This window comes from Pieris napi, chromosome 7 (genome assembly GCF_905475465.1).
Source record: "Pieris napi chromosome 7, ilPieNapi1.2, whole genome shotgun sequence".
NCBI classification, from domain to species: domain Eukaryota; kingdom Metazoa; phylum Arthropoda; class Insecta; order Lepidoptera; family Pieridae; genus Pieris; species Pieris napi.
The window spans coordinates 9,466,160-9,488,300 of NC_062240.1; the positions used below are offsets into that span (position 1 = coordinate 9,466,160).

Here is a 22,141-nt window from a genome sequence, read left to right on the forward strand (position 1 = left end):
AATAAAATCATTCTTAGAAAGCCGGAATGTAGAGCCTAATAAAGAAAAAATTTCAATGACACAGGCACATAAATGTTTCTATCCTACCCCTACTAAAATTATGCTAGCACAGACTCTCTTACTTCCTATCTCCTATTGGATCCTCTTCCTATTGGGCTACGCTGATATATGCTATGATTTTAAAGAAAATCTACTTTCCGTCTTTGAACGTCTTCAGAATTTGTGCATATGTGAATCCATAAATTTGATCATATCTCGGAATACCGTAAGAATCTGAAGTGGTTGCCGTCAGCGTCGTAGCTGTCATAATCGTCCCCTCCTATACCTTTTGATTCCGAAACTCCTGTATATTTAAAGTATAACTTCCATTTTATTGTCTCCAACAATCATCTATTCCTTCGTTCCTCTCATAGCCGGTAACTTGTGTTACCTTCCCATACATCATCCAAACAAAGATCCAAGTTTTTCAATTCCTTTTTCACCGTTACTGCCATTCGATTGTGGAAGACTCGGACAGCATGTCACACCTTTGTTATTTATCTGTATGTATTTTATATTAAGTTCATTAAAGTTCTGTATTGTTTACTATTATTTTAATGTTTATATTAATTAAAGTTTGGGTTGTCTGGAAGAAACTGCTTTTAGCAGTAAAACCGCCCATTCACATAGCTTGTGTTCATTGATTCATTTTATTTGTCTTCTGCTTGTATTGTATTGCAAATAAAGTGTTATTAATAATAATAACTTATTATTATATTACAAACGGAATTACTATGGGAATACGGGACTTAATAAAAAACATAGAAATCTATATTCCTATATAAATTTAAAAGTTTATTGTTTCTCTACAAATGTCTACATGTAACCAACCACCTAATAAACCAAATTATCTTGTAATAAAACTATAATTTAACAACAACTATGTAATTTGAAGGAATGTATTCAACAACATATTTGTTACGACTACACAAGCGTGTTATTACGGCTATCGAACGGCCGTTTCGATAATTCATAATGTATGTTAATTATGGTGCCTTCTCAGCCCCAGGACTCCCCTGGCAAGATTACTATCTATGAAAATACGTGCTGCATTCATTAGAAATGTTTTCTATATTAAGGCTGTGTATTATAAAATGGTAAAGTATAAATCATTAGGAAGCCCAATTGTATTAGTTCCGAAGCTAGGTTTCCTCTGAACATAGCGTCTTAAATAATCAAAGTCTGGAAAAGGAGTCATTAAAGTCAATGAAGTTCAGTTTACATTTGAAAAATTAAATAAATAAATCTTTATTATTATTCTCTTACATTAAGTGTAACATAAATTCTATTATTATTCGAATGTTGTTTTTAAATTATGTCCAATGCCGTAGCATCTTCCGTGGGCAACTTCATTCTGTTAATTTTGTGTAACGGTGCGCGCGCATCGTAAAATTTCACTCTCATCAATTTTTCATAACGCGCCTAAAGAAGTATATCTTCAAAAATACTAAATAACTGAATACAATATGTTTATGTATGATATAACATAACATAATTATGTATGGTAATATTAACGCTTGTACACTTGGACTCCATGGTCCAGCAGAGTAGACTACAAAAGGAACAATATAATCAATGAATCAGATGCAAGGACAATAACAGGACCTTTCACAATTGGTAGGTACATAATTTTCGTAAAGATTGAATTACCACAGAAATACTTCTGACCTTGTTGTTTATTCTAACGTACCTACATTCATTCAAACGGTCATATACTGGACTGTTATATAAACTGGACGTTCGTTATAGAAAAAATACACATATGAATATGATATTTATCAATTAGGTGGAAGCAATTGAGCGGCCGCAATTAGGGAAGAGAGGCAGCAGGTACTCCGATTCGAAAATTCGCAGTGCGCACAAACCATTCGCTCACAACACTTTTGTGTGTTTTTCACGGCTTCAACGAGTGCGATACTGAAAAGCCTCAGGCTCCTAATTAGACTGAAGTCGGACGTGCCAATTAATTCAAGTTTCAGTCGGAAACTTTGCTGCATCAATTAATTTTCATAGTTAATTAGCAAGCAGGCGGACAAAACCGCGTCTGCGAAAGAAAGGCTAACGATGCCTGCCCGAGGCTGCACAATGCACCAATTACATCAGCTTTGTTGCATACAACTCTATCGCAGCCCACGGATTCAATACGATGCTCTCTAACCTAAGAAAAGGTTTTGAGGACTATACGCGATTTGACCATTGGATATCAATCGTGACTTGTGTAATTCTTGTATTACTTTTTCTTTAGTATTGCATCGCCATTCATGAATCCGTGAGATTAGCTTTTTAGTTTTTAGTTTGTATTAATATTTTTTTGTATTACTTTAAGGTTCTTTAATTTTTTTTATATAACATTTGGTTAGGCACTTCTCGCTCTTTACTCATCATATTTCTGCTTAGTTTTTATCTTACTAGGGTTGCCTGGAAGAGGTCAGATAAGACAACCCGTTCAATCCCTTATATTTTAAATAAATATAATAATATTTTTTTGTGCCGGTGCTGGCTTATAAACAAATATGTTCTACCTTAAAACGATAAATTAATTTTACGTGTAGATCTCGGGTTTGAAAAATATAATTCAAAATTAATGTAGCATACAGCGTGTAAACATGAAGTATCAAAAGTTTGCGAATAATAAAACTAACTACATAACTAATCGTACACACATCTTACCGCGTTCTGCCTTTGAGGGAGGAGAAAGCCCTATATTTAAATAGTTGGAGATGGTATCTCTTAGGGAAGACCTCAACTGGTAGCACAGCTCACTAGGTTGTTAACCCTTAACTTGGCAGAATTTTATTTTTTCGAATATAAAAATAATATTCATAGCACTTAACTTTAATGACCCAAGGGCTCTAGAAAAAATATTAAAAAAAATATTCAAACTACCCCTTAAAAAAAAACCACCCGTATCTTGTGGGATACATTGCCAAGGGCATTGATAAATATATTACGCTATCGATGTATCTCTAAAGATACATTGCCAAATTATCTATGACTTGATTATATAATAATTTATATGAAAATAAATATAAAAAACACGTTAATAATCAGTAGTTCGTTCGTTCGTTCGTTAGAATCATAGTTTTTGAATGGCTGCTGTCTCCCAGAATGTAAGAGCCCTTGTATAATATGATGTCGAAACCTAAATGAAGCCCGAAACGCCAGCTCTAACAAATATTTTGCACCCCCATTTGCGAGGCTTGCTCTTTATGTATTGTTTTCGATTACCGGCTTTTTTGCCCTTATATATATATATGATGGTGCCATTCATTTCATCAATGCTGAACCTGGTTTCATGAGGAACTCTCAAAAAGTTGACACGTACTTTTTCAATGAGTGGCCTAACTTTAAAATACCGATCACCGTCATCAAGCAGATTGTCGTTGAAGTGGATGTACCGTCGTATCTGTTGAAATTTTTTGAGTGTCATTACATCAGCTATTTGTGAAAATCTGAATTCCTGACACCAATAGTCAGTGTAGGCAGTGTAGAAATATTCACGATTCCCATTATCAAATTTATTGCAATAAAATCTTTGATGTCTTGTGTTGAAAAATTAAGAGAACGACTAATTGTTTGAGTTGAGTATAAATTGCTTTGCTCTGTAATCCATGTTAAGGATGCCATCATCAAAGAAGTTTTGAAAATATTCTAGTGGTGTTTATATGGTATCTGAAGGTAAATATTTATCGTGTATTTCGGCGTTATGTTCAAATTTCTTGTTATTCCAATGGAATTTCAGTTGCTTTCTTTGTATAGGTGCAAGGCGCCTGACAGCTAGCCGTGGCTGTTTTGAGCGTGTATTTATATTTGACGGCGATGGTGAGGCTGCTACTATTGCTGGCGATGACTCTGGTGTTTCAGGCACTATTCGGTTAAATCTAGGCTTTTTATTTCGAATAACATTCACAATGGTAGTTGGTGAAGGAGGTATAACCGAGTGAAGAGAATCTTGAGTTGAAGAATCCAAAGAAATACTTTCAGACGCTGGTTTCATTGATACTGTAGGGCAGGAAGTGAGGTTGTTTTCATCGTCAGGAAGTATGTGAAGATTTTCAAGAGAAGAAGGAAGCGAAGGAGCAGATGAAGATTCAGTACTATCGCGTTTTTGAAGATTAAAATTCTCGAATTCACTACTAGAATCCGAACTTTCTTCATCATTTTTTGATGACTGACTGTGTTTTGGCACCAATGTGAGTATTTTGCTAGCTCTTGAAAGCATATGGAGCTACAATTAATATATAAAATAAGCCATGCATAGCTATATGAACAGTTATTCAGCTTGGCAGTGTGCACATACAGATACATGACGATTTTGTAAAAGTTGTTAGTAAAGCTAGCAGTGTGTACCATGAGATACATATCAAATATATATAGAAATGTTAGTTTCTTGGCAATGTGCACGAGGAGATACATTCATTAAAAAAGTCACATGAAGCATCAACCAGACAATTAAAGAATGTCCAAAGTAATTATTTTAGTGCTAAATATATCTATAATTAATAACTTAACACATCCACTCTTTCAATACATAAAAACAAGAAAAAATCACAACTTTTCTTACCTTTTTGCGAGGCAACAAGTTGGAACTTAAACTAAAGTGAAGTTTGACAGCTCATCAGTCATACCAACACAAAAAACTTAAGTTGCGTTCCGAAACTAAGAAATGGCCTATATAGTCTTAAAAAAATATCATGGTTTCGCTTAAAAATAATAACACTAGATTTTTTTAAATTCTGATGTATCTCTACAGATACACTATCAAGAAAAAGGGTTAAAGAAAATACATTGTTAAGGGAACTGGAAAATCTGGAATTTTTCCGCTTGTGAGGTGATGAAACGAGAAAGCAAGGTTACAATAGAACACACTCCATGTTTATATATTTACTGTAGTATTTATTTGTTTGTAAAGTGTAAATTAAATAATGTTTAATGACTACGTAATGAATACATAGCTTTGGAAGCGAAATAAATATTAAACTACATACACTGATAATTGACGACTCATTGGTCTAGTGGTTAGTACCCCTGACTACAAATCCATGAGTCCCGGGTTCGATCCCCGGCTGAGACGAACATCGATGTGATGAGCATTTGGTGTTGTGCTTAGGTCTTGGGTGTTTAAATATGTATTTATATGTCTATCTAATTATAATATGTATGTATATCCGTTGCCTAGTACCCATAACACAAGCTTCACCAGCTTAGCATGGGACTAGGTCAATTGGTGTGAATTGTCTTAAAAAAAAATTTTGTTCGCTGTATTAGTCTGTGGTACATCACTACGTCGGCATTCAGCAATAACTCAACAAATAAAATTGTAACCCCTGCTTAATACAACGCAAAATTGACAGACAGTAAAATATTTTATTCGCGTAATAATTTCATTTTGAAGAAAAACAACGAGCCCCGGGCGCGGTATCATTCGAGTGAGTTAATCTGTTAAACACGGAATTTGGAGAATAAACTTTGGTTATTACTCATAAATTCGAATATAACAGGACAGTAATTACGTAATATAATAAGTTATTTATATAATTGCACAGTTTATTTATATGTTATATCATATATGGAATCAAATGTCAAATATCGGAGTGTTGCGTTTGATCATCAGGAGAAATTTATTTTTTTTAATGTGAAAAAAGTAGTATTACATATTAGTAGTTGACCGTGCGTTTGAGTCCCGGCAATGTACTAATGAGTTTAAAGAAAATCACTGATAAGAAACCGGAGCATGAAAGCCAAGTAGATGATCCTTCTGTGTCTGACACGTGACGTTTTGGAACTAAACCTGGTTTCCTTACGATGTTTCCCTTCACCGCGAGTGTTAAATACGCAGCAGAAAATCCATTGGTTCTAGGTTCGAATCTTAGAGTTAAAATGTCGCACGCTAAAGCCACTAAGCCAACACTGCTCATAGAAAAAAATAAGCTTTAAAATTTTGTAGTCTGTGACTTCTGCAACTTGGTTTTAACCAAATCAATTTTACAACAGTAGTAATAACATACTTTTAAACTATATAAAACCTCAAAACATTGAATAAAACTCGTTTATGAAGATGATTGTAGAAAAGTACATAAAAAATGGTAACACATTTCTAATTCAACAGGAAGGTGCACCGCGAAGCGACCCCGTTCGCTTTGTTTTCCCGCGCAATGTCATTAGTGGAAAAATCTCGATATTTTCGCAGGCATCGATTATTTTTAATGGCCCCGGTGCCATGGGCGTCCCGCTTACAAGCACCAAACATTTTTCAATATTTAGAATACTTTAAATGTTTTTATAATATATTTATTTGAATTTGAATATTATGCTAAATATTAAACTGAATTTATTTAAATTATCTTATAATTAACTTTATTTAAATTATTTCAGATCCCGATATTTAAAATACAGTAACAATATGAATTACGCCTCTTCAATAAAAAAACTAATCAAAAACTTTCTTAGTAATCTTTATAATATACGGTCCATGTCCCGTAGTGTAATGTAGTAGGATTTACTAATAATAATACTTACTAATGTAATTATTATAATTAATTATATTTAATTTATTTATTTAATTATGTATGTAATATTATATATTATATTATAATGTAATTTTTTTATTTATTTATGTTTGTAATTATATGTAATTTTACTAATAGTAATTTGTAATGTAATTCCTAAATAGATTTCATTAAATACTAGAACCATTTCAATCACTTCAGCTTTCTAACAAAATAACCGCATCATGATCGGCCCACTCGTTTAGGAACAAACAGATAAAAATGTGTGTAACTTATAACACTTTTTGCGTCGAGGGTTCTTCGACCAAATACCTAAGTGGTCGCATTCAATTAAACAAATAAAATATTAAATAGTATTTAAATAAAACACTTTTTTACCGGATTGATACCGTGGTCACGGTGACCACGCACGCTGTAAAGCACGCGAAGCGTCGGAAAAATTTAAAATTATGTAAAATAATTGTAAATTTATAATATTTGCAATAAATATTATAAATTAATACATAACTTCAATCCTGTAAAAAAGAGTTTTCTTTAAATGTGTAAAAGTTATGTCAATAAAAGACAATATTAAATAGTATTTTTCTGTAATTCAGGCTGGTACATACAGCAATATGGTCTATAGTCTATGGTCAAAGGCGTTGCATTACCGATTCTAGGCTTGGACTGGATATAATTCTCAGAAAAATAACCCTACAAACTGAAGCATATTTAAGACTCATAGTAAAAAATAAAATTTTGAAATGTAAAAAAGATTTGTTGGAGAGTCCGGGGTCGGTCTGGGGTCATTAAGGAATCATTAAACGCTAACGACAACCCTCGTGTCCGATGGCGCGCCATTTCATTCTAATCACGGCTCGCTAAACTCAACTCTTTTATGTATAAAAATCGAGAAATATTTTCATATATACAGAAAATAAACAAAACACCTTTAAACAAACAACTCTACTTCTCTTTTCTCACTTCTTTCTTGTGGCTTTCAAATTACTGTAGATCGTAATTTTCCAAAATCTCTCCTCGTTGTACACAATTTTTCTACTGACTTAATACACTCTTTCGTAGACACTATTTTATTGTTGTTATTACGTAGCGTATTTATTAAACATTATTTGAAGGTGAAAAATAGTTAATGAAAGTCAAAGCAATTTAAGGAAGCAGATGATCGTTTAAATCTTTCCTTAATAACATATGTTAACTAATCATAAACTCTGAGTGCGATTGACTGAGAATTTCACTTTAAAAGCTTTATTAGCTATGTTTTAATGACACGTGAAAAAAAAAGTGGTAACTTTCACAATCACAATTCGAGTCGGGAAGTTGGATTACAAACAGGTATTATAAATTATAATTAAGTTGGATTTAATGTTGGTAATTTGCATAATCTCACCGACTTTTATTTAATTAATTTTTATTAAGTAAGCACTCAAAAGATAAACAATTCCATATTTAAATTACATTTGCAAAAACGTAACCAAATAAATTTAACTTAAAATTTAAATGCTATAATTTTATTTAACTTAAACCGGATGTGGTTTTTTGGAATCAATTAATTATTATTATAAATGTGCGAGTTTTTGTTTATTTATAACTATAATAAAGGTATTTATTTCCCCTACAATGTACCTAATTTATTATTTAAAAATAAGTATAATGATGCCAATATTTTTATGAGCATTAGGAAATTGTTGTTTTGTGAAAATGTTCAAAGTTATATCTTGCAAAATCGTATATTTTATTAACATACTTTACTAATCTAACCGTCGGTACTGCCAGGCATAAAATTAAACTCATTTAAGTTTTCCTATTTGTTGCTGAAAGCCTTTCAATCTATTATTCTAGTCCTGAGAAAAAAAATCATTGTTTAGCAACGAACTAGCTACAGTTCTCATTCTCATAAAAAAATCTCCAAAAACTATTTATCGCTTATAGCATTATTATATGTTGTTACAAAATTGGGTTCTTAAATAAAATTACTAATAACTCCTAACCTCTTCATTCCGGTTTTTTTAAATCAGTTAAAAAGGTTTACTGTGCTGTGACAATTATGTTTGTGAAATCCCTTTGCCTAAACTTTAAGTGCTCTAAGACTCGCTGAAGAATGAGATGAGTCCTTGAAGATTCGAAGCCCGATTGTGCTGGACTCTCTGTATTTGTGCGCTTTTAACACTTGCTCATACTGAAGGAAAAGGGTGAATAGAAGAAATAGAAGCGGTAGCAGGAAACGAATGGCGAAAGAGAGCCATAGACAGAGTCAGTTGGAAAAAGCTGGAGGAGGCCTTTACCCGTGAAGGGGTTCCAATCGACGCTACTGAAGGAAGCTAGGATATAGGATAGCAAGCAAAAGAAAAAAAATGTATAAAAATGTAAAATAATCTAAGCTGTATATTATAATTAGTTTTTATCATGATTGGGAAGAAATCTTTAATTACCTTTATTATTTTTATTATTATACTGAAGGAAAACATCGCGAGGAAACTGGCATGGACCCAAGTCGACCTAGTCAAGCACAAATAATACCTCCCCAATTAGAAAAAACAAATAATTACGAAATAGATACAGAAATCTGAGACCCAGAACTGAAACCTTAAAAGCTTTGCATAAACTAACATTTTCCTTAGCAATCACCAAGGCATAAAATATCGCATTGAATCAAAGCATAATATCACGTGTTCATCGAAAACGACGTTTATATGACACCGATTTACACAAGAGTGTAAAGATATAGCAGATAGTTAGAATGGAAAGAGTGCTAACAAAGTCGCGTGGCGCGGGTTGTCGCGGCAAGCAAATGAGGCGCCACGCTCACTGCTAACTAAACCAATCGGCCGTGTTGAACTCTTAAACGAGCGTTTCGTTCGCTTGAAACACGCTGAAAATCTTATTTTACTTGCAACTTATGTATTCCGACTGGATTTTTAAAAAATTGTGTATGATTACGTAGTATTTTCGTAGTACGAAAGCATTTTTGCTAAACTTTGCATTTCGTTTTTATGAAGATATGTGTTGGTGATATTTGCTTGATTTATATAGATTATTTATTATTCAAGTAACGAAAGAATAACGTTTTGACGTTGCAATAGTTACTAAGCAGTAACTATTCTTCTAGTTAACTTCTACTTCGAAGAAACAAATTTTTCTTAAATGAAAAAACAAAACTAATGTTAAAACAAAAGAAGTGCAAACATAGAATTATTACAATATATATTGTTTGTAGTAAATACTTATAAAACCGCACCATAACCGCCCGTCTGCGGCATCATTTAGCATCATTTGCGGGACTTTTATCCCTCATCTAGTTTTAATGTGCCCGGGAATCCTTTCGTATTCACTTGTTAGGTGCAGTTCTCTGCAAAATCAGGTAGAATATCGTGTTTTAGTTTTCCATTTCTAATGACTTGTATTGTTCTTGTAATCGTGTTCGACATCTCGTTCATTTTCTATGCTTAAACAATTTTAAATGAATAGTTTAGAATTCTATTCAACGCTTATAATTTCAGAGCTTTTAATAACGTCCTACTACAGTTGGCTACCTGCTTAATATTAGGGCATCTTAATTACTTTGAATCAAGGAAATGTTTGTTCACGCCTACTTCAAATGTGAGCGAAAAGGTTTATTACTTTATGAAGCTCGAAATAATGAGAGAAACACAGAATATAGAAAATTAAATGTAGACACCAACTGCTTCCGAAAATGTGTAGCGACACCTTCAATCTGCACGTCATACCCTGAATCGCGCTAACAATGTGTTTCCGATCCTTAAGCAAATATACAACTTCTAGACTTTTGCCACTGGTGCTGTATATTCCTGGGTCATCGGGGTACTTTAAATAATAGAGGATTTTAGTTTTACTCTATATTAACCACTCGCGTACAACAATAGAATATAAGCAAGGTAATGAAATGTTAATTGCTCTGTAACGAATGAATGCAATGTAATAGTTGAAGAGAGTGCCTACGTCTGGCTATACTCGACGTAACTCCGACGATTTAGAAAATCGCCACGCTTATAAAAGTAAGAAAGCCTGAGTGAGCAAAATGTACAGCCTTGGCTCGTACAGGTGCCTTTACGCCTATACTGTATAATGAAACGGTTCAATGATCCATTCTTAAGGTTGAAGGAACAGTATACCATCCACAAATCGTCCTTGCTCTAAATGTAAATAAAATTACATTACCTATGCAGACTTACAGAAAGTATGACTCCGCGTAATCACTTCAATTAGGTTGCCCCGTGCCATAGATTAATATAATAACGCTAGATTTGTTTTGTTTGGTATTCACGGATATTCTATTCTCAATGGGCAGTATCCAGTGTTTTTAATCACGCATCAAACATGTTTAATTTAAGCTCATTTCGCTCATTGACGACGCATTTAGGCTGTATATAACAATGGCGCTACAACCTTTTTAGGTCTGGGCCTCAGATTTCTGAATCAGTTTCATGATCATTTTTCAATCTAATGGACAAGTACGTGGTCGGCTGTGCCTGACACACGCCGTCGACTTTTTGAGTCTAAGGCAAGCCGGTTTCCTAACGATGTTATCCTTCACCGTTCGAGCGAATGTTCAATGCGCGTATAGAAAGAAAGTCCATTGGTGCACAGCTGAGAATCGAACCAACGACCTCAGGGATGAAGGTCGCACGCTGAAGCCACTAGGCCATCACTGCTCGTTTTAGCCGCATACATAAGCATAAACAATGCACTTCAGGCATATTTCACGAGCCCCGCAACATTACTGTCACGCGCTAGTGTTAGATGGGATCATACTGTGTGCATGTTTAAACATAACATTAAAATGGTAATGCTAGCCGTAATTATACTAAATTATCAAGTGAAATTAGTTAAATTCATTTCTACATGTGAAGAAATTTTTGTATTTTTAATGTCTGGGAACGCAGCTTACGTACGTATTAGGTACCTACGTTCGCACAGACAAAGGAAGCTTTTAGAGCCAAAAGTGTTGATGGATAATTTATATTTATTGTAATTAATGTTTAATAGTTATTATTATTTTATTAGTATCTTCTCGTAAATTGTCCATATCGTATCCCTAACTTTCGTACTAACTACTAACTGATGTGAGACTGATCTTAAATTATCGTGATTCTTGATATGGTAATTTCATAATATTTTTATATATGTAATAATTATTTTTGCACTTCTTGCCCTACATTATCTAATTTAATAGATACATTTTTTCTCAAAGTATTTTAAATGTTTATATTGTAATGCAACGAAGTGTTAAAAATATATTAAATAAATTAGGTACCCATTTTTTGTATAAAATTCTGTTTGTTTAGTAAGAAATATTTCGTATATTTTAGTTTCTAATTATAAATACTAAAATTAGAATTATTTATTTGCTTTACAATGTTAAAATAAAACGTAAAAATACCTATATATTGTCAAAAGATGAATACTTAAAATTTATAACTTAATAATATAATCTGTTCCTAATGTAATCTGTAAAATATAAAAAAAATAAAAAAATATATAAATTAAATCACGTTTACATCTTAAAATTTAATGTTTCACTTGAACACAGGTTATCGATAATTTGTAGCCACAAACATCCTATTGTATTCGTATAAAGAGGTCTGTTCGAACTATGAAGCCTAAACAAGATATAATTCGACATGCATTTCCCGTGTAAATGCATCAATTTGCATCAGATCGGTATTTGGCGAGCACTAAGTGTGTCACGCTCGCTCTAATCCGCGTAACGAGCGGCTTCGTTATCGCAAACTCATTATACGATAATATCGTTGTACGGTTTTCTATTGAATTAAAATGGTCTTCGGAAAACTGAATGTTTAGGAAAAGTCAATGATTTTTTGTAAAACTCAATATGGAACAAAGAATAAAATGTCTTCGTTTAGGCGAGTAAAAAACACATTATAATTAAATTTTCATTCAAAACTAAGTGGGTTATATAGAATTAGATAATAATAGTATCAATGTATATATCAAAATATTGTATTTATTTTGTGTAATATAATAAAATTGTGATAGTAAAAATCACGGTATAATATAAAAGTTATTATACTATTTATTATTATTTATTGGATACCTATAAAATGCATTAAGTACCACTCTAATACATTAGACGAAAATATAAAATTTGGGACGAAAATTGTCCAGACGAAAATGTTATTGATAAAATAAATTATATCTTAACTTGTGAAATAAAAAATATTTGATAATCCTGCACTATTTCTAACATCCTAATTATTGCATTCATTAAATTTCAAATTAAAAGTATACTTGTAAGTACAATTCTTTGACAGGTGTAAGTCCTACCATTTTCCTATAAAAGTCACTAAAATTCAAGATAAATTCACATTTTAAGAATAATCTTTATATATTATGAAAACATCTGAAACCACTTCATCGGCAAAAGTAAACAAAACGGAATTTCAAAGGCCATTATTAGAACCGAATGGGAAAGCGATCACCGCAATTGCCATAAAAAGATCGTCGAGCCAATAAAACCTCTACAGAGTCAGCAATGACTTCAGCGGGGGTGAGTCGGACGGGCGGGGGAAATAACACGGTTTGGGCGGGAGGACATTTTTATCCCGCGCTTGGAAAAACTGCAATAGATTGGAATAGATGACGATTGATTTGTGGAATTGGAATTCGATTTGTGATACATGTTTGAAGTGATTTATTTTTACTTTGCGTTTACTGCCTAGGATTTTGCTTAAAGTGTTCAATTCTAGCACGAAGTATTTACTACGCAATTTAAGGTAAATATTGAGAATGTTATTACCATCGTACATTGTATCAGTGTATGTAAGTAGATGATTATTTCTCAACGTAATGAAATCACCTTTATGAATAAACATCAATCTGATCTTTGAAAACTTTTGACGACATATAAACATAAGTTTTCTTTTGAATTTTTCACATTATAAAGACGGAATTATATATTAACTACTTACGTAGCGTGTGTGGGTGGCTGTGCAAGTTTTGGAACTACTACAGTCTTAACCACAAAATCACCTGTTTTAAAACAATTATATATCGACGTCGATTCGAAGTTACTCAAACAATCGGCCGCGTAGCGAGCACCGGAGGCCGCGTCACTTCAGCGACTGAGAGACATCACAGCGAACGCTAACTACACGGCGCCGGTGGGCGAACTTTTCACCGGCCACGCCCACGCCACGCCCACTCGCGAATACGCCCACCTGAATTAATAAAGGTGGCAAACACCGCTGGACACGCGGACAATGCAGCATTGTCCTGTGTCCAAAATAGTTTCAATTAGAATCGAGGACATGGTACAAAAGCCTTATTCACAACAAAATTGGCGTGTACATGCGTGATTAATAAAACCACAGATCGATAATTGACTTGACAAAAGCTATGTGATAATCAAACTGCTCTCTCGCATACATTAGGTCTAGAATAAAAGTGGGTTTCATTAAGACAGTTCCATAAGAATCCTGTTTCTATTTATTTAATCAACTTTTTATAGATTGCATAGCGTATTCTTACATTAATTACGCTTCTTAATTAGATTCGCCGACATACATACAATGGATTATTGAAATATAAACTACTTTCGTTTATATAAGTTTGTTTGTTTGTTAGAGAGTTTGTTAGAGACCGTAAGGATTCTCTGGTCAGTGTAAATAGTCATTCCACTTAAAATATCTGTTCAATTTTAGGACAAACAGTGGAACGGAACTTGTTCACAGAGCCGTAGAGATTTACACTTTCGGATTCACTAAATCTTACAGAAAATTACACATTACCATCACTTGATTAAAAAAGTAATAGTATGTTATATGCTAGGTGAATTTAAACCAAAATATTATTTATTCACATACCTAACTTTTGTACAATGAACATTGAAAAAATATGTCTCCAAATTTATATGTGCTGCCAGTTCTCGATGGACTGGAGCAGAAATTCTGAAAGAACTGGCAAGAAACTCTCTCATTATACTTCCCAATGTTGTTGTACAGGATTGTAAAGATTTGCAATGATTACACTTTGCTCTTCATGACATGGTATTAATAACGATGTAATGGATTTAATATATCACCACAGCCACTACTAGGTAGACTATCGCGTTTTTGAAATGCAATGACCTGTTTTAATGCCCAAATAAATGTATGTTGTTATTTTACGCCGACATACACACAATAACAATTGCACGTTATTATATTATAAAATAATAACGTCGTATAGTTGGAAATGTAATCTGTTCGAAAGGACAAACTTGTAAAAGAAATTACAAAGTTAATTTTATAATTTTATCTTATCAATAAAATAGTTAAGTTTTCAATAATTACAAAAAAGTTGTATACTTATTACATTTGTTTATCTTTTTACTTATATTACTACAACTTGAACTTTGACTAACGATGCCAGCAGCTTTTAAATAGTTAGGCTACGACTAAGTTTTTAGTTTGAAGTTTCAGTATTTCTATGAATTTTTTCTTTATACGATAAAATTAGTTTTAACATCGGTTTAGCATCTTTTAAACGTATCTTTTACATAATTTTTCATTTTTGTAGTATGGGACATAATTAAATCAATAATTTTGTGGTTTATATTTCAAATCTATCGTAAAGCATTTATAATAAATCTAAAATTATCGTGATTCATGTGCACTTTTTCTTTTACATTTGCACGTTTTCTTTTTCATGTGCACTTTGTCTTTTTGATATGTCCTTTTTTAAATATTGTCCTGATCACTGTCAACATATGTTTTTATTGCTTTGTTTTGTTCCATTAGTTAAAGAACTAATCTAATTTTTTTCTCACACTGGATGCCTGGAACAGATCGCTCGAAAGCGATAAGACCTCCTTTTTATTTAATTATGTAAATTATTATCAATTATTGTATTTCTGTACATGCAACGAAGTGTTAACACATTAATCGATAATTTAAATAGAAGCCTAGTGATTGAATATCCTATAAAGATTATTCTTATATTTATAACTAGCAGACCGGCCAAGCGTTGGTGTGGCTAAGGTTTTTGTTAAATTACATAGTAGCAAACTATTCAAGGGAAACGGTAGGAGAACACCAGTCATGGGGATCACCATGCTTTTTTGGTGGTAATGCCATTTAATTGTAGCTTATGTGAAACGTTGGCACTTTCAACACAGCGCCATCTGTTAGAATTGTGACTATCAAATAATAAACAAATATTTTGCAATAAAATAATATTGCGGGTATAAATTGGGATGTAAGCTATCCTATATCTTTTAAGTTAGATCAAACTACACACGGTGTGCAAATTGGATTGATATCGGTTCGGCAGTTTAGGAGTCCATAGCGGACAAACAACGTGACACGTAATTTATATATATTAAGATATAATTTTCTCAAATAATCTGTAGCAACATATACATATTCAATTACATAATACTATGGTACTTTAAACTTGAGGTTGCGACCTAAAGGCTTTTAAATCACTTTGGAAAATTGTTTCTTCATTTTATTGTAGCTTTTGTGTGGCATTGTTATTTCGAAATATTTATGTTAAACTTGCTATTGTAACTATGGTACAAACATCCTTGCAATTTGTATATTAAGCGGCCTTTGTTCCAATATTCTATAGAACATGAAAATTCTGGTTAATTTTACTAATTTTCGTGGGATTTACTGGTTACATTTTGGTAGCCCACATTGTAAAAGGTTGATTATAGGTGTTATCTATTCGAAATCGTTATCGGAACTAATTATTAAGACCTTTTTATTGTGTTTTACGCCATCTATATTATTATTTGAATTTGTATAAGATTTTAAACTTTAAATTTACAGAGAAATTACATTTTTAACAAATGAATTGCAATAATATAGGAACTCGAATGTTCTAGACAAATTTCCTTATATTTGCCTAGGACTTTCGGGTTTCGACTTGCAAAGATTTTTTCCTTTCAAACCAAGATTTTCCCGTGCAAACCGAAACAATTATTATTTTTGAGTCTTACTGACTCAATAAGTGGTAATGATACTTTTATATTACATTATTCATTTTGCTGTATCAGGCTCTATATATAACCGAAGAATAGGGCAAGCTATTCTGTGTCCTATTTATTTTTTAAGTTGGTGATCAGTCTTAAGATCCTGTTTGTTTTGCTATGAATCGAACTCATGATATCCAGAGACGCTATGCTTTGAGCAAGCTACGTAGTTGCAAATTCTCAAACAATTGACAATTGACAATTGAATTGTCTTTTAACAAGCGGCTAAACAGACAGTCTCTAATTTATTATTTATCTAAGCCGTTCTTTGGAGTTCGCAAATGCTTCAATTCAAATCTGAATATCTATAAAATTTAACTCCGTTGTGTCACCGTGATCAAACAGCAGGTAGACAATGAAATGTTCGGTCACGTAATTCAATATTTATTTTATCAATATTCAAACGCTTTACGAAGTCAGTCTACCAACTGAATATTAGAGCCATTGAGCTGCGAGGAGACGCTTGATTTATTAGACAATTCTGTTATTTTAAGGAATGACAGATTATTGAAGTTACAAAAAGAAATTACTTTTTTAGTATCGTAACAATATCAGCGATAGTTACAGTTCGTTTTTGTTAAAAAAATATGGATTTTTAGCTCTTTCTTATATCATTTGCATTATGGACGTGATATACAATAAAGAAAAAATACCTGTAGTTTAAATAAAGATAGAAAACATATTACTATGGCAAAGTAAAATTCGTATGGAATTTTACTTTATCAAGTATCAGTTTATTAGCATTCTGTTGAACTAATATTTAAATCCCCGCCTTTCCATAGTTGTTCACTCTTAGTATTACGTGTATACTCTGTAGTGTTTTTTTCTCAAATCTATTCTCTATGATTCTGTGGTTTAAGTGTTATAATTATTTTAATTCCTTTATTAAATAATAAAGTCATCACATTCCTTAATGGAATATATAATCTAGTAATAATGAATGAAATGGTTTATTATTGTAAGCATTAACATAATACGTTAACGAGGTGCAATTCGAAGCGAAGTTTTTTCAGTCCCGCGTGAAGTTCGCCGCCGAATGCTAAGTAGACGATTGACATTCAGGCGGCGGTCTAATCGACCGGGAAATACACTTGTCATATATTTAACGTCGCATTTATGATTGGGGATAACTAATGCATGATTTATTCTCTGGGAATGCGTTTAAAATGGAGTGTTTTCATTGTGAGTTAATAAAAATGATGATAAAATTAAGCTTTAAATTATTATATAGGTAGGTATGTATATTTAATTAGATCATAAACAACACGAAACAAAAACGGAAATGCGAATTCCGCATACGAATCGTATTTTTACGTATTCTGAAATGTTAAACGAACAAAGAAAAGACAAATTAAAAAGTGATTGCTTTGGTTATGTTTCTAGTGGTTACAAGCTTAGCAAAAAAATTGTACCACAAAACAGATTATAAAAATGTTTTTAAATGTAGCAAAAATAATATTTGTGAATGCTCTTACCCAAATGATGTAACCCCCGGAGACATTAGGACCCTTACGGAAGTCAAATGTCATGTCCACGTCCGAAAGTCATCATTGTCGAAACATAACTTTGGGTGAAATAAAGTGAATATATTGTATGTAATTCTTCGAGATCCTACTGTCTATCAAATTATTCAGGGCTATCACTCACTTCCTGAGATGATTGTTATTGCAACCATTCTCTTTTAGAGAAATATATTTGCAAAAATAATGCTGCTATGAAGACTGAATCGAATAAAGTCGTAATCCAAAATTTTTAAATTTTAGAGAAATATGTTTTTAATTTTATAGCATATTATGTAAGTTTATTTTTTCCTAATCCTCAGTAAAGGTGTGTCCAACAGTATATTGGAATACTGTCTAAATATTAAATAGTTTAAATTACTGTACTGATTTTTGATCTAGAATAATTTCATCATTTAGGTCACACAAATTATGTTTGTTCAATAGTGTAAGTTATTTTACCCGAATTGTATCATAGTTTTTATTTATTTACACTTGTTGTGACAAGACTAAAATTAGTTCATGTTCAATGTTCATGTAATACCTCCGAAAGTTTAAGTTGTTTAGCAAAATCAAGCACCCCTAGTCTCATCTTCTGACTGACAGTTCGCGACATATTTTATTCAGATCGCAGCGCCGCCGCCGCTCGTAATTCAGTCGATGCAGATAAATTGTTTTACCGCGAGAGACACGTCCTACTTTGGCGTTTGCATGATGAGCTCCTTTTTTATGCTCGAATAAAATTGTGTTAGCCACCGGCAATGGAGCGACGTGTGAACCGTAGATAGAAATTGTTTTTGGCCTGCTTTGATATTTATGAAAGTTGGCATGTTGGCATCCGTTTGAGTGAAGGGTGAAGTGGATTTTTATCCTTTGAATTATGGCGGTATTTGGGAAAAATGGGAAATTCTTGAGAACAAACGGTCAGTCTTAGCGGTTTCGCATGATGGAATATTTGCTCAAAACAATTTATTAATAATATATTCAACGACATGTTATTGTAACAGCAAGGGCATATAAAAGCGATTAATATCTACAAATATTATGTTAGTTGGACTATGTATTTGCGTGTTGTTCCCACGAGAATGTAAGTGCATGCTCCTACTATACCATGCCTCCTGCTGATAGGGGACTAATCTTTGTTTTTAATTTATTTTATTATTATTAATTATTTAAGATGTCATGTGGAACATGGTGTAATGGTTGCAGCTCCTTACAAGCATTGTGTAAAACAAAAAACTTGACGATTAAAAAGAGTGGCGGAGAATTTATTACCAGTTCCTCTCTTCCGTTCTACGCCCTTGATTTGAGAACTGGCAGTAAATATAAAATTTGAAGCATTTCTTTTTTGACGTCCATAAGTGTACATTGTGTTACCTATATGAATAAATGATGTTTTTTACTGAAATTTTATTTTTATATCGTCTAACTCAAATTAAATAACATACATACACCATATTACAATTTATTTGTCAATCACCTCCGTATTTCAAAACAAATAAGAATCTATTAAAATCTAAAGTAAGTCAAACTACATTAATTTACTCAACTATTGAAGGGAACACAAGATATTTTCATAAAATTTAGCTGATTTTCTATCTCAATTCAATAAAAATATTTATCGTAACGCAAAACGGATAATGCAGAAACTGAGTTCACACTACATACATACGTGGACATTATCACAAACATATTTATCGTAAGCCAATAAAGCCTTTTCTTACTAATTACTTAGTTGCAAAGCACACCAGTTATAATGTACTCAGAGCCACTAGTTTCGAGACGATGTCACCGCACCTCTCTATACGGCAGAACCGCATCTGCTATCAATATTAAACTAAAGTAAATCCCGCGAATAAACACCTTGCTTATAGTTCACTCGTGTTTCGATTAACTAAATCTCATCGAGTTAATGTGTTTATATGCTGTAATTCCGTCGGTAAATTCACACCGTGCATTGGAATTGAGTAATTAATAGTTAAGTGAATAGTCTACTTAGATAGTTTGTATAAGATTTAAGTGTTTTAGTGTAATTTATTATGATAAAGAAGATACTACGTTCTTTTAAAAATCCTTAGTAAAATAACGTTTAATGTGATCATAACAAACGATTAGATAACTTTATGTAGGAAACTTTATAACAAATTTTATTTATACTTCCTAACACGAGTTATGTAACCTAACATCAGTTAAGTTACATGTATATTATATATTAGTTTACAATATCGCACACTTGAAGACAATTTGAGCCCTTTAGTTTTTACCACACTCATAAATTGTAATTTAACATTCTCGTTTCCGATAATGTCCAATAACATAAGTGTCACTTAGATTTACGAACTCTTCAATAAGTCAAGTAAGTTTTTTGTAAATCCAGCATCGCAACCAAACTACCCCTTATAATGTTATCTTAGTTATTAGCTTAAAGCCAGTTGCTACTCAGCTTTTAACAAAGTGTATCATTTACCTAAACATGTAAACATATGTATGTGACATCCATACAATAAACCGCCACCAAACTTAATTCACGCAACAGAATTTATTACAAACATATCTTGTATGTACTTTTATTTCCTGGTTCCGCAGGGTGCAAAACTGTTTCTTTTTAAAATTCTTGTACGCATAGAACACTCTGAGTTCGGGGTGTGTCATAAACTGGGGCAATGCACCTTTTATCAGAGCCACGAAATATGAATGTTAACATTACATCTATTTTCATACTTCTTGAAGAAAGTACATAGTGACCAAAATAATTACATTAAAAAATCTAATGTGGTTGTAGAATATGATTATTGTTATATTCCAAAACAAAGTGCCCAGGGGAATAGTCAATGCTGCCTAGTACATCGCAATGACGAAATCCATCCAAAAAGATTGCTGAAGCCAACCAACAAATGCTCCACCAACACGTGAATGTCGAGGCTATTCAACTTCTTGACATTATGGACGTAGTGAATTAGTATTAGTGCACTTATGATAATTAGTGCGATACAATGGCAATCAGAGTATACAAGAACAGTGTCTTTCCTTTAATAGAGTAAGTAGTGTTTCTTATGTTAAATATCCTTATTAGTAAATTAGGTTAGACTTAAATTAGTTATTAGTCTTAATTAAACCTAGACTAGTCACTAAACAAGCTATTAGGTTAAGAGGCATCTTTTTGGAATTTGCTGTTAAGGTCGCACAAAAAGTTGTTAAAAGAAATAGGTAGTAGTGTTTAATCATCCGCGTTACCAATACCATTTACGTAAGCTATTTAATAATCTCCGACGACAACATAGTCGGGGATTTATCTAGAAAACATTAAATAAAAAGTCAGGCTACATAATGTTAAATGATGACTTTGTGCAGAAAAAAATGATAAACAAAATTCAGAACTCATGGAAAATAAATTGAGCTATGATATCTTATCTATGATAGTATTATCTAAGAGCAGTGTTGGCCTAGTGGCTTCAGCGCGCAACTCTCATCCCTGAGGTCGTAGGTTTGATCCCCGGCTGTGCACCAATGGACTTTCTTTCTATGTGCGCATTAAACATTTACTCGAACGGTGAAGGAAAACATCGTGAGGAAACCGGCCTGCCTTAGATGCAAAAAGTTGACGGCGTGCGTCAGGCACAGGAGGCTGATCACCTACTTGCCTATAAGATTAACAAATGATCATGAAACAGATACAGAAATCTGAGGCCCAGACCTAAAAAGGTTGTAGCGCCACTGATTATTATTATTATTATTATTATATCCTAGGCAATTCGGGGGTAGCAATGTAAGTATTTTTAACATACATACAAATATTATTGGCTATTCAAAGAGAGAATGTTACAACGTCCGGGGTTATTTTACAAAGGATTATTATATTTATTTTGAAAATAATGCGCGGTTGCGGCGCTCAGTGCAAATATTTGAAGACATCGTCAAAGGCAGGCTTTTTGCGAAGGTCCTTTGAACCAGCCGCGGTCTGTGGTCAGATAAACCGATTAGCTGGTTCGTGCCAAGACCCACCTAAACTTATTAAATTTCCTGACTTTCTATAAACTAATGAAAATTGATTCTGTAGAAAATTAAGGTTTATGTAGGGAAAAGGTTCCGGCTTCTGATGC

The 22,141-nt window shown here is 32.8% G+C and overlaps 1 protein-coding gene across 1 annotated transcript in view; it reads right to left on the reverse strand.

Moving 5' to 3' along the window:
- The window catches only part of LOC125050953 (LIM domain transcription factor LMO4), a 145,881-nt gene extending 132,246 nt beyond the window's left edge, over window positions 1–13,635 (reverse strand). The window contains exon 1 of the mRNA XM_047651052.1: window positions 13,496–13,635. The gene's annotated coding sequence lies outside the window, so the exon portion shown is untranslated. The remainder of the gene's footprint in view (window positions 1–13,495) is intronic.
- Between the last annotated feature and the right edge of the window lie 8,506 nt (window positions 13,636–22,141).